The sequence below is a fragment of the Schistocerca piceifrons genome, chromosome 2 (genome assembly GCF_021461385.2).
Source record: "Schistocerca piceifrons isolate TAMUIC-IGC-003096 chromosome 2, iqSchPice1.1, whole genome shotgun sequence".
NCBI lineage: Eukaryota > Metazoa > Arthropoda > Insecta > Orthoptera > Acrididae > Schistocerca > Schistocerca piceifrons.
In genome coordinates, this window is record NC_060139.1 from 30937786 (window position 1) to 30951200 (window position 13415).

Sequence of the window (13415 nt, forward strand, 5' to 3'; positions counted from 1 at the left end):
CATAATTTTCATACAGAGTGTGATAAATGTTCTCGACCTACTATCTATGAGCGGCATGAGTGTTTTATTGAAACTGGATGTTTGGTAAGACAATAAATCCTCAGGTCATCACCGTGCATCTGATGACATTGTAGAGCAAGTGAGACAATGTTTTGTAAAAAGTCCTGTAAAATATATCAGTGTTCTTCTCGAGAGATTGGCATTCCGTAAATGACTGGTATATGTTAAGCAAACGGTTGCATCTCAAACTATAGAAGTTTACAATGGTGCAAGAACTGTAAGAGTCTGTAGGATTGCTCATAAGGACTTTTGTGTGGAAATGTTATGTCAGTTGGATTGAAGTAAAAATTTCATTGAAAATATTAGCTATAAAGGTGAGTTGACTTTTCAGTTAAATAGTAAAATTAGTAAGTACAACTGTAAGATCTGGGCCAATGAAAATCCACGGAGCTCCCAAGAATATGTGACAGCCCAAAACTGAATGTGTTTTGTTCATTCAACAAGAGCGAAGATTACAGATCTTTATTTTTTCAAGAGAAAAATATCAACGGAATAGTGTATGTATACGCTTGAAAACTTTTTAATACTCCAGATTGAAGTTGATGACGAATGACACAGTGTACATGTCACACAAGATTGCATACTGCCACAGTACCTCTTTGATATCTGGGATTTCCTAAATGTCCGCCCTCCAGGAAAATGGATGGGCCGAGGTGCGCCAATAACATGGTTCCCACGTTCATCGGACATGATTCTTCAGACGTTTTCTTTTGGGGATTCATCAAGGATATCATATTTGTTCCACCCTTACCGGCTTCTCGACCAGAGCTCAGAGCTATAGTCTACTTCGAAATTTGACAAGTCATCCCTCACACGATGCAGTATGTTTGACAAAGAAACGACTCCAGATGGGATATGTGCCACATAATCAGTGGAAATGACACTGATCCTGCTTAAGTATAAGGTAAAAGACTTGATGTATTTTTATAAAAATTGACACCAAAACCAGGTCTGTAAGTCAAATGAATAAATCAGTAAGCGTTCTCAAATTTGTAACGTTCAAAAATGGTTCAAATGGCTCTGAGCACTATGGGACTTACCTACTGTGGTCATCAGTCCCCTAGAACTTAGAACTACTTAAACCTAACTAACCGAAGGACATCACACACATCCATGCCCGAGGCAGGATTCGAACCTGCGACCGTAGCAGTCGCGCGGTTCCGGACTGCGCGCCTAGAACCGCTAGACCACCGCGGCCGGCATTTGTAACGTCCTTTTTGGTCCATACGATAGTTTTCCTTTCGCAGTTAACAGCATAATGGGAACTTTCTATTGCATACAGGTTGCAATAGAACTATTGCATGCAGGCTCTGAGCTATCAAGAGCCACCTTAACAGGGCTCTTCTGTGGGTCCTCAATTTGGGGAAAAATGGCTCCACTGGGGTCAACTGCCAAGCAACAACTTGTTGATGATAGAGGTCATCGTCTATTGTAATGAGTTGTAACAGCGGATAAATGGGCCACAGTGGAGCAGTGGTACCATCCAGAATCACCTCCACATGAAGATTTACAAAAGTCACTGCCCTACTCGTGCGTCAACGTTCACAGCATGGGCAGGGCACAGATGCTCACAAAGTTGCAGGCACTGCTGCGGAGAGTTTTGGAATTTAATCGAGGACTTCGATGCGAATTCTGGTAATAAGGAATTCCCCACCACCACCTCTCCTCCAGTTCTCAGGCAGATATTGGTGGTACAAATTTCCTCCGCCAGCAGAATTTCAAACAGCTTATCTTCCAATTGCATATCACTGCCCCGATGTGCATGAGTGACCCCAACTATGGAGGCCAGTTATTAAACTTATGATTCGGTAATACAAAATCCTTTTGGAAAAAGCGATGCTCCGTCGAAGGAGACCAGCTATCGACGTATTACGAGCTTTTGTTTCAAACACAATCGCAGTCCATTTACATTTGTATCTACAATTCGCAATTAAAAGTTCGACAGGAGCTGTTAGAACCAGTTTCAGACTATTCCTGTACCGTTTCACTTTCGAATAGCAAGTGGGAAAAATGAGCACCTAAATCTTTCTGTACAGGCTCTAATCTCTTATTTTAGTGCAACGGTTATTTCTTTCTTTGGAGATGGCACTCAATAAAGCATTTTCGTATTCGGTGGCTCGGAATAGAAATTTTGGGACTGAAATTTCGTGGAAAGATCTCGCTGCAACGAAAAACGCGTATCTTATCCGTGACACCTTCTCCTCTATTTCTCGATAGTACGAACTTGACATTATCGATGTACTTAGTGAGTCCTACCTGGTGATGCGATCCCACACTGCGCAGCAATACTCCAGGAGATGACGGAACGAGAGTAGTGTACGCAGTCTCTTTAGTAGATTTGTTGCATCTTCTTTCTGTCAATACAACTAAGTCTTTGGTTCGCATTTTCTGTTTAATGGTTCCAGATTAAGTTGTTTGTAATTGTAATCCCAATGTGTTCAGTTGATTCGAGAACATTTAAAGTTGTGTGATTTATAGAGTAACCGAAATCTAACTGATTCTTTTAGTACTCATGTGGATGACCTTACGCTTTTTATTGCTAAGTGTGAAGTGTCGCTTTTCACACCACGAATCTGGCTTGTCTACGTAATTTGAATTCGTCTTTATTTGCTGATGCCTTTACTAGATGATAAGCGACAGTATCATATGCAGACAATCTGACAGGATTGCGCAGATTGTCTCCAAAATGGTTTACATAGATTAAGAACACCAGAGGGCCTGTCACATTTCCGTGGGAAACATCATATATCACTTGCGTTTCACTAAATGACCTTTCATCTATTACTACGAAATGTGACTTTTCTGACAAGAAATCACGAATCCAGTCGCACAATTGAATCGATACACCATAAGTACCCACTTTGATTAGAAACAACTTGTTAGGACGGTGTTAGAAGACTCTTGGAAATCTACAAATATGGAATCAACTTGAACTCCTCTCTCGGTAGCATTCATTATTTCATGTGAATGAAGAGCCAGTTCTGTTTCACAAGAGCGATATTTGCTGAATAGACGATGGTTATGTGTCAAAAGATCGTTTCCTTCAATTACACAACACAATCATCATTAGTTTCGGACTGGATCAGCCATCATCCAAATGACATTGGTCATGCACAGCATCTGGTGAACAGATCGTTCATGACATGCGTTACCATAGTAAACGCATCTAATGAACGTTTGCTTCACCAAATGATCAAGAATGAGTCAGTTTACAGCCTGTGCACGCAATACGTATTTTTACGTACCACTAGATGCTGATAATTTCTAGTAACTTTATCACGGAACTCTTCCATTTGGTCCGTGTTTGCACAGAAAAATAACAATACGGGAAGTGTGAGTCCGCCTTTATTCAGAACACTTTGTTATTTGCTTACTTATTTATCCCCCAAACTAGTTTCGGCGACAAATATCTCTATCATCAGTGCAGAAAGTAGCATAGTTATACAAACACAGTAACACATTGTTACATTTTTACTATTCTATTTTTGAAGTGTAGTTTTGTGTGGATACTTTCATATACCTTATTTATTGTATGTTATGGCATATTTTCAAGAATTGTTATATCAAGGCGGAGTCACAAGTCCCGTATTGTTGATAACTTCTAGATTAATAAATATCTCAAATGATAAAAGTTAGTGACGTAAGTGAATATCCTTCACTCGCTCTAGAGATACGTAGTCTTCGCTGTTCTGACGGCACTCTGACACACCTCCGCTGCCAGCCTCTCGCGACCGGCTCGTTACGGCACAGGTAGGCTACCTCGCCTGACTAGCGTTAGAGGGCGCTCCTAATGGCGAGACGGACCCACAGTGAGTAAGATGCGCTGACGTCACTTCTCGGGACTCTTCCGGTTTCCTGCCGCACTGGGAGATTCCACGATTTAAAACACCACTAATCTTAGAGTCATACGCTTAGCCCCTGAAAGGTCAGCTAAAAGCGTTTTAAAAAATACCGAAGCATAGTATTGAAATGCGAACGGTTCCAATGTACACTAATGGCCATTAAAATTGCTACAGCAAGAAAAAATGCAGATGATAAACGGGTATTCATTGGACAAATATATTTTACTAGAACTGACATGTCATTACATTTTCACGCAGTTTGGGTGGATAGATCCTGAGAAATCAGTAGCCAGAACAACCACCTCTGGCCGTAATAACAGCCTTGATACGCCTGGGCATTGAATCAAACATAGCTTGGCTGGGCTGTACAGGTACAGCTGCCCATGCAGCTTCAACACGATACCACAGTTCATCAAGAGTAGTGACTGGCGTATTGTGACGAGCCAGTTGCTCAGCCATCATTGACCAGACGTTTTCAATTTGTAAGAGATCTGGGGAATGTGCTGGCAAGGGTAGCAGTCGAAGATTTTCTGTATCCAGAAAGGCCCGTACAGGACCTGCAACATGCGGTCGTGCATTATCCTGGTGAAATGTAGCGTTTCGGAGGGATCGAATGAAGGGTTGAGCCACGGGTTGTAATACATCTGAAATGTAACGTCCACTGTTCAAAGTGCCGTCAGTGCGAATGAGAGGTGACCGAGACGTGTAACGAATGGCACCCCATACCATCACGCCGGGTGATACGCCAGTACGGCGATGACGAATATACGCTTCCGATGTGCGTTCACTGCGATTTCGCCAAACACGGATGCGACCATCATGGTGCTGTAAACAGAACCTGGATTCATCCGAAAAAAATGACGTTTTGCCATTCGTGCACCCAGGTTCGTCGTTGAGTACACCATCGCAGGCGCTCCTGTCTGTGATGCAGTTTCAAGGGTAACCGCAGCCATGGTCTCCGAGCTGATAGTCCATGCTGCTCCAAACGTAGTCGAACTGTTCGTGCAGATGGTTGTTGTCCTGCAAACGTCCCCATCTGTTGACTCAGGGATCGAGACGTGGCTGTACGATCCGTTACAGCCATGCGGATAAGATGCCTGTCATCTCGACCGCTAGTGATACGAGGCCATTGGGATCCAGCACGGCGTTCCGTACTACCCTCCTGAACCCACCGATTCCATATTCTGCTAACAGTCACTGCATCTCGACCAACGCGAGCAGCAATGTCGCGATACGATAAACCGCAATCTCGATAGGATACAATCCGACCTTTATCAAAGTCGGAAACGTGATGGTACGCATTTCTCCTCCTTACACGACGCGTCACAACAACATTTCACCAGGCAACACCGGTCAACTGCTGTTTGTGTATGAGAAAAATGGTTCAAATGGCTCTGAGCACTATGGGACTTAACATCTGTGGTCATCAGTCCCCTAGAACTTAGAACTACTTAAACCTAACTAACCTAAGGACATCACACACATCCATGCCCGAGGCAGGATTCGAACCTGCGACCGTAGCAGCCGCGCGGTTCCGGACTGCGCGCCTAGAACCGCTAGACCACCGCGGCCGGCTTGTGTATGAGATATCGGTTGGAATCTTTCCTCATGTCAGCACGTTGTATGTGTCACCACCGGCGCCAACCTTGTGTGAATGCTCTGAAAAGCTAATCATTTGCATATCACAGCATCTTCTTCCCGTCGGTTAAATTTCGTGTCTGTAGCACGTGATCTTCGTGGTGTAGCAATTTTAATGGCCAGTAGTGTAACAACAGTTTAAGTAACTTGAGCTGATTTCTTGCAACAGAACGTTCGTGACAGCTCGTATCATAGACTATTCGGTGTCAACTGGTTACTTTATAAATACCCATGCCTAACGTTTGAGTCATATTTTCGTGACTTCCTCTAGTAAGTTGCTTTTTGTTTCGCCAAGCATTTTAAACCTGGGCAAACCCAAAGGGAGATTAACCCTTTTCTCATACGACAGTATCTAATATTTTCTAAAACGTAGTACTGAGCAATCAGTAGTTACGACAAATACTTAGAAACAAAGTGTCATTTACGGAGGGTCATCAACTGCTTGATGAACAGCGTGACATAGTATTTTTTGCACAAATCTAGCCTATATATACATTTTACTAGACTATTAGAAGGGAACACGGTAACAGGTTAACGCCAGCCATGACGGCAGTGTTGGCTGCCTTTGCACACGACGTCTTGTAGTTATCCTAACAGCGCAGCCAGATACCTGTTAGCTCCGTGACAGCTGTAGATATTTATGTCATTTGGTTGGCGTCTCATTCACATAATATCTGAAAATACGAAGCATTACAAGAAAATAAGTTATGTCTCCGGACTGGAGACATCTAGACGCCAGGGATGCAGAGTCCTGCCATCGCACATTAGTTTGCTCGCTGACATCCAACTCGGGGAGCAAGACGGCTTCAGTATCTTTTGAACCTATACACTGACTGGATGGAAACATCTGTTACTCGCAAATGCCATTTTATGTTCTGAGACAATAAAAAGTCATCTTCTTGTGAGCATTACAATAGCGCTAACGTTATTTCTTTACTCTTGATATAACTGGTAATGGAAATTTATGTTAGAGTTTGTTACTTCTTATTGGTTTCCCTGAATAGACTAGCCACACGCAAACGAAAAACCCTAATTGCAGTACGCTATCTCTTTCTAAGTAAATAGTAACGATTACCAACAGGATTACAATAACTTTGATTCTGTGTTTTATTTTGTTAATAATAAAGCTTCACTTTTCGAACTCATTGCGCATTCTGGTAATAGCCCGTCAATCCACAAGTTTTCGAGGACGGATTAAGAAAAAACAGAGAAAAGTTAACATATTGGTTTTAATGCTTCAGTTCTCCTACATAGTCTAACCCCTCGTAATAGCCTAATAGCCCCCTCACTTAGTACAACGCACAGAACGTCCAAACAACTGTGTGAAACCGTCAGAAAAGTCATTCTTTGAGACGTTGTTCGACTCGTGCGTCACATTGTCTTGAATGCCGGTTACGTTTACAAGACGTCGACCCTTGATGTGAATTTCTGTGCTTTGTTGTTTTGACGTATGTTTCCACTGATAACACCTAGTCGCATCACCGGTGATGATTTTCTCCAGGAACGTGTTGTCCGCATTTTGCACTCCGACCAACTAGAGGCAGGCGTCCACGCGTTGTTATTCTTGTTCTGGAGTTAAGGTGTACGGGACAAACTTTGCACACTCTTTTCTCTTCTTCAAAACGTTAAGGAGGATGTCTTGAACACTTGATTTAAAGATGTGACACATCGTCGACACACCACTGCAGCGTGTCCAGTACTCAACACAGCCTGGTCACAGGTGACTGGTCGAATGCACATCTTATGCCGCTTACAGCCCTGGAATATACTCAATCTCAGAACTTTTCGAATGAACTGTGTAATGTCTAAATGAAAGAATAGAATGTGTTTAGTTTTATTCTTTTCCCTCATTTCCTCTAATGTGATAATTTTTCCATCTCTACACAGCTACCACACAGGGCATTCTCTACAAGGTGCAGAATGTATTCTCTGCAAAGAGTGTGGTACTTTGAGACATCTAGACATTACAAGTGCCTGCCGGACAGGGTAGCAGTGTTTCTCTGGGTTGCGTTTTCAGCTGCACATCGTCCTTAGGACAATGTCCAGATTAACCTGAACGACTGTTTCACTCCGTACCGAAATTTTAGCCTGCCCGAAAGTTGTACCTACTTCGAGAGTGAAAGTGCTTTGTGGAAACAGTCCCCTTAACTAATGCTAAGCCATTTCTGCGTGTTATCCTTTATTCCAGGAGTGGTAGCCCAATAAATTACGCTGGAGAATTTCTGTGAAGTTTGCCACAGTAGTAGGGAGCTATTGGCAAATGTGAGGCGGTGAGGGTGTGTCATGCCTGTATAGCTCAATTGATGGGAGCATTGCATGCGAAAGACAAGGTTCTGGATTCGAGTCCCTGTAAGGCACTGTGCTATACTCTCCCAGCACAGTAGGAGCACATGTGTGGTACACGGTTAGTCGACACCATCTTTATCTCACTCCTCTAATAAGTGCTGTTGACGTTTTGTGGATTCACATTAAAATCGCTTCGAGTGAGATTCCTCAGGAAAATACCCGTCCTCTCTTTATTCTATGCCACATTATTCAGAGAATCCGATTGCAACTTAGAGGGCACGGAGGTTGCCAGTCGCACTGAATTTTTCAAGTAAGATATAATTTCCAGAATGAGATTTTCACTCTGCAGCGGAGTGTGCGCTGATATGAAACTTCCTGGCAGATTAAAACTGTGTGCCGGACCGAGACTCGAACTCGGGACCTTTGTCTTTCGAGGGCAAGTGCTCTACCAACTGAGCTACCCAAGCACGACTCACGCCCCGTCCTCACAGCTTTACTTCTGCCAGTACCTCTTCTCCTACCTCCCAAACTTTACAGGTATTGGCAGAAGCAGAGCTGTGAGGGCGGGGCGTGAGTCGTGCTTGGGTAGCTCAGTTGGTAGAGCACTTGCCCGCGAAAGGCAAAGGTCCCGAGTTCGAGTCTCGGTCCGGCACACAGTTTTAATCTGCCAGGAAGTTTCAAGATATAATTTACTGTTCTGCAATCCTAATCATTTGTACATTGCCACGTGCGACGTGCCTAATCTGTAACACTGCAGTCAGATGTATCCTTCTTGGTGTTGCGTCAGTGTTACTTCGCCTGGAATTATTCCCGATACTAGCGCAATGGATAAATATTTTTCCGATTCCACGTGTAAATAAATGCACTGGTGCGTGGTTGAAGATATCGTCAGGTTAAGTGGGAAAAGCATATTTATTATAGAACTTCGCTGGAGAGAGAACTCGAATATCAAAGTCCTCAGAGAATGTCGCAGATGAAGAATCCACTTCTAAGCAAACATCTTGAAATCTACTTTCGTAATATTAGTGGCTCTAAGCACTGTGGGACTTAACATCTGAGGTCCTCAGTCCCCTAGACTTAGAACTACTTAAACCAAACTAACCTACGGACATCACACAGATCCATACCCGAGGCAGGATTCGAACCTGCGACCGTAGAAGCAGCGCAGTTCCGGACGGAAGCGCCTAGAACCGCTCTAATATTAGTGTCACGCAGATCTATCACCTGCTTCATCTACCACTGAGTGTCTACGTGATTACACCGTTTCATAACCATGCAAACTGTTACACCCAACCGTCCGAGGTGGCCGAGCTGTTCTAGGCGCTACAGTCTGGAACCGCGCGACCGCTACGGTCACAGGTTCGAGTCCTACCTCGGGCATGGATGTGTTTGACGTCCTTAGTTTAGTTAGGTTAAAGCAGTTCTAAGTTCTAGGGGACTGACGACGCCAGATGTTAGTCCCATAGTGCTCAGAGCCATTTGAACCATTTTTTGCATATTCCCGTACAGGGAAGTCATTTTAATTGAAGGGCGCTTGGCCGGTGTCGGCGTATAAATACGATATTGCAAAGCTTGTGCTGTTCAGAATTACGACGCGATGTTCTAAAAAAATGTTCAAATGTGTGTGAAATGTTATAGAACTTAACTGCTAAGGTCATCAGTCCCTAAGCCTACACACTACTTAACCTAAATTATCTTAAGGACAAACACACCCACCCATGCCCGAGGGTGGACTCGAACCTTCGCTGGGATCAGCCGCTCAGTCCATGACTGCAGCGCCTCGGACCGCTCGGCTAATCCCGCGCCGCGCGTGATGTTCTTTCGAACATGCCTGCATATCCGAAGGAACATTGCGACTTGATTCTGAAGAACGCAGACATTGCAATATCGCATCGCATCGCAACTGTGAGTACTGTCTAAATCGTACTGCGTTTCCTTACGACAAGACCGTAAATATCATCGTCAGCGAGTAGGTTTGAAGGTGCTGTTAACCGCATCTGATACACCTTTAGCGTATATCTCGAACACTACGCTTCGTCATGTCACACTTGTTACTTCTTTCGTTTCTGTCGGACTTTAGTAACCTATATCTATCTTATCTACCTGACACTTCGTCCGGAAAATACTGCTATGCCGATGACCTGGCTTTAGCCGTAAAACACCAGAAAATGAAGACAACAGAAGAGATTCTAGCCAAAGACCTGTCTGCATTAAATAATTACTTCAAAATCTGGAGACTACAACCCAGTGTGAGTGAAACAGAAGTGTGTTGCCTCCATCTAAATAACCGGTTGGCGAACATAAAACTGGATGTAAGTTTCAGAGGCAGACGTCTTCGTCATAATTGGAACCCAAAATATCTTGGTGTCATCCTTGATCGTACACTATGCTTCAAACAACACCTTCTTAACTTTGCTCAAAAGTTGAGGACTCGAAACAACATCCTCCATAAGCTATGCGGAACTAGCTGGGGATCTTGAGCAACCACCCCGCGATCTTCAGCTCTGGGCTTGGTGTACTCGAGTGCTGAGTATTGTGCACCATTTTGGACGAACAGTCATCGTACAAGGCTTGTTGATACCCAGCTGAATACGACAATGCGCATAATATCTGGCGCAATCAGATCTACTCCAGTTTATTGGCTTCCACTGTTAACCGGTTTAATGCCTCCTGATCTACGCAGATGTGCTGCCCTTATGAGAGAATTCCACAAGATCTCCAGGAATTCTAACCTACCCGTGCATAACGACCTGCCACTTGTAAATCGTAAGAGACTGAAATCACGCCATCCAACTCTGTGCGATGCTGCTGACATGGTTGTTAATGATTTCAAACCTCTCGAAGCATGGAAAGGTCGGTGGGAAGCAGTGACAGATGTGCACCTGCATAACATCTTCTCAGGTGCTAAACTTCCAAGTGGATTCGACCTACCACGCAAGACCTGGACTACCCTCAACAGAATCCGTACCGGCAATGGCCGATGCAGGGATGCTCTAAGTGAAAGAAGCTGCCTAATCCAGCCTGTGACTGCGGGGGTCCACACCAGACTGTCCACCACATTGTCAGTGAATGCAGGATTCGAGCCTGACACGGCGCCAAAGAGGACTTCCTGCTAGCAATTCCAGATGCAGTGCGCTGGATTGAAGGACTGGATATTCAGTTGTAAAGACAAACTTAAGTTTCTTGTGTCAATATGTACATATGTATATGTAATTTAATTTCATGATACGAGGGCTATCCGCAAAGTACATTACGTTTTGGAATTAAAAATAAATAAAGTATTGACATTTTTTTTATCATATACAGATGAAAGCCACACTTAAATACTACTTTTCTTCATAGTTGGCATTTAAATTAAGGCACTTATCGTAGCGATGGACGAGCTTGGAAATTCCTTCGTCGTAAAAATCGACCGCCTGCGCCTTCAACCACGTGGTTACCTCTTCTTGAAGCTGTGCGTCGTCATCAAAACGCTGCATAGCCAACCACTTCTTCATTGCTGGGAATAAGTGGAAGTCGCTCGGTGCCAGGTCGGGACTGTAGGGCGGATGAGGAAACAACTCCCACTTAAAAGATTCGAGAACTTCACGAGTGGCATTTGCCGTGTGGGCCCGGGCGTTGTCGTGAATCAGCAAGATCTTTGAGCCCAACTTTCCCCTGCGCTTGTTTTGTATTGCTCTTCTGAGGTTGTGCAGAGTTTGGCAATACCTTTGAGAGTTTATTGTAGTGCCTCTTTCCAGGAAATCCACAAAACACACACCTTTTGTGTCCCAAAAGACAGTCATTACGTGGTTGAAGGCGCAGGGGGCCGAATTTTACAACGAAGGAATTTCCAAGCTCGTCCATCGCTACGATAAGTGCCTTGATTTAAATGGCAACTATGTAGAAAATTAGTATTTAAGTGTGGCTTTCACCTGTATATAATAGAAAAAATTTCCAATACTTTACTTATTTTTGATTCCAAAACGTAATGTACTTTGTGGATAGTCCTCGTATGTCTGTATTAGCCATACGCTATTAGCCATACGATAAAAAAAAAAAAAAAAATGTTGGACTTCTTCTGGTGTGACATTGCCGGGTACTATCGGTGTGTGTCTCATAAGTCAAACATTTCCGAATGAAGATAACGCCGCACTGACGTCTCGTCTATTGCTCTTAGTCTTGAGTCACCCACGTACGCGTTTTGGAAGTCCCTGACTCGATCGGTACCTCCCATTCATAGATTGCACTCAGTGCGACCGGTCACGTTGCGGGTTCGGGATTCCCCTAGACCACAGACACTCCGGCAGCCGAACGGCCGTATGGGGGCGGAAGGGCACGAGCAGCGGAGTGGGGGGAGAAGCTTTGATATGCGGGATGGGGGCTGATCTCGCCGGCGTGCGTCACTGCGGTTTCGCGGGAGCTCGGCGTGCCCGTGCTGTGCTGTGGGCTGGCCTTGCAGGCAGGCAGAGTGACGTCGCGCGGCTGACTGGTGGTGGGGGGTCCGTGACGAGCTGGCCCGCCCCCCGGGCTCTTCTCGGCGGCAACGCGGGACAACACAGTCGCAGCCAGGGACAGTATAATACGGGACGCCGACCGACAGCGGCCGCAGTCTAGCTACACAGACGGGTGCGATTCCACTGGGTTCTGCACCTTCCCTGTCGACAGAAGGCCGCTGCACTTGCTGACCATTCTGCGCTTGCTGGTTGCTTTTGCACAGAAACAGGTAACGCCAGTTTTCGTTTTGAGGAATATTTCTTTATTACTCCACCATTTCTAAACTTTGACTCCCTCTGGGTTGGCACTAGACGCTCGCTAAATTTGAAGTGCGACATCTACATACATACTCCTCAATCCACCATAAGGTGCGTGGAGGAGGGTATCTCGTACCACAACTAGCAACTTCTCTTCCTGTTCCACTCCCAAACACAACGAGGGAAAAAATGACTGCGTATATGCCTCTGTACGAGCCCTAATCTCTCTTATCTTTGTGGTCTTTCCGCGAAATATAACTTGGCGGCAGTAAATTTGTACTGCAGTCACCCTCAAATGCTGGTTCTCTAAATTTCCTCCGTAGCGAGTAACGAAAAGAACGCCTCCTATCCTCCAGAGACTCCCACCCGAGTTCCTGAAGCATTTCCGTAACACTCGCGTGATGATCAAACCTACCAGTAACAAATCTAGCTTCCCGCCTCTGAATTGCTTCTATGTCCTCCCTCAATCCGACCTGATAGGGATCCCAAACGCTCGAGCAGTACTCAAGAATAGGACGTATTAGTGTTTTATAAGCGGTCTCCTTTGCAGATGAACCACATCTTCTCAAAATTCTACCAATGAACCGAAGACGACTATCCGCCTTCCCCACAACTGCCATTACATGCTTGTCCCACTTCATATCGCTCTGCAATGTTACGCCCAAATATTTAATCGACGTGAACTGTGTCAAGCGCTACACTACTGATGGAGTATTCAAACATTACAGGATTCTTCTTCCTATTCATCTGCATTATTTTACATTTATCTATATTTAGAGTTAGCTGCCATTCTTTACACCAATCACAAATCCTGTCCAAGTCATCTTGTATCCTGCTACAGTCAGTCAACGACGAC

General features: G+C 44.6%; 1 protein-coding gene and 1 non-coding gene across 3 annotated transcripts in view; one reads left to right on the forward strand and one right to left on the reverse strand.

The window, feature by feature from the left end:
• Nucleotides 1-8219: 8219 nt before the first annotated feature.
• Trnas-cga lies at nt 8220-8294 on the reverse strand. Its single transcript has one exon. It is a non-coding gene; the product is annotated as a tRNA-Ser (tRNA).
• Nucleotides 8295-12323: 4029 nt separating this feature from the next.
• LOC124776588 (leukocyte elastase inhibitor-like) overlaps nt 12324-13415 on the forward strand; it is a 53522-nt gene continuing 52430 nt past the window's right edge. The window contains exon 1 of one of the 2 annotated variants that reach the window (XM_047251648.1): nt 12324-12434. The gene's annotated coding sequence lies outside the window, so the exon portion shown is untranslated. Of the gene's footprint in view, nt 12532-13415 lie in introns of both variants that reach the window. The other variant, XM_047251647.1, reaches the window with a different exon arrangement.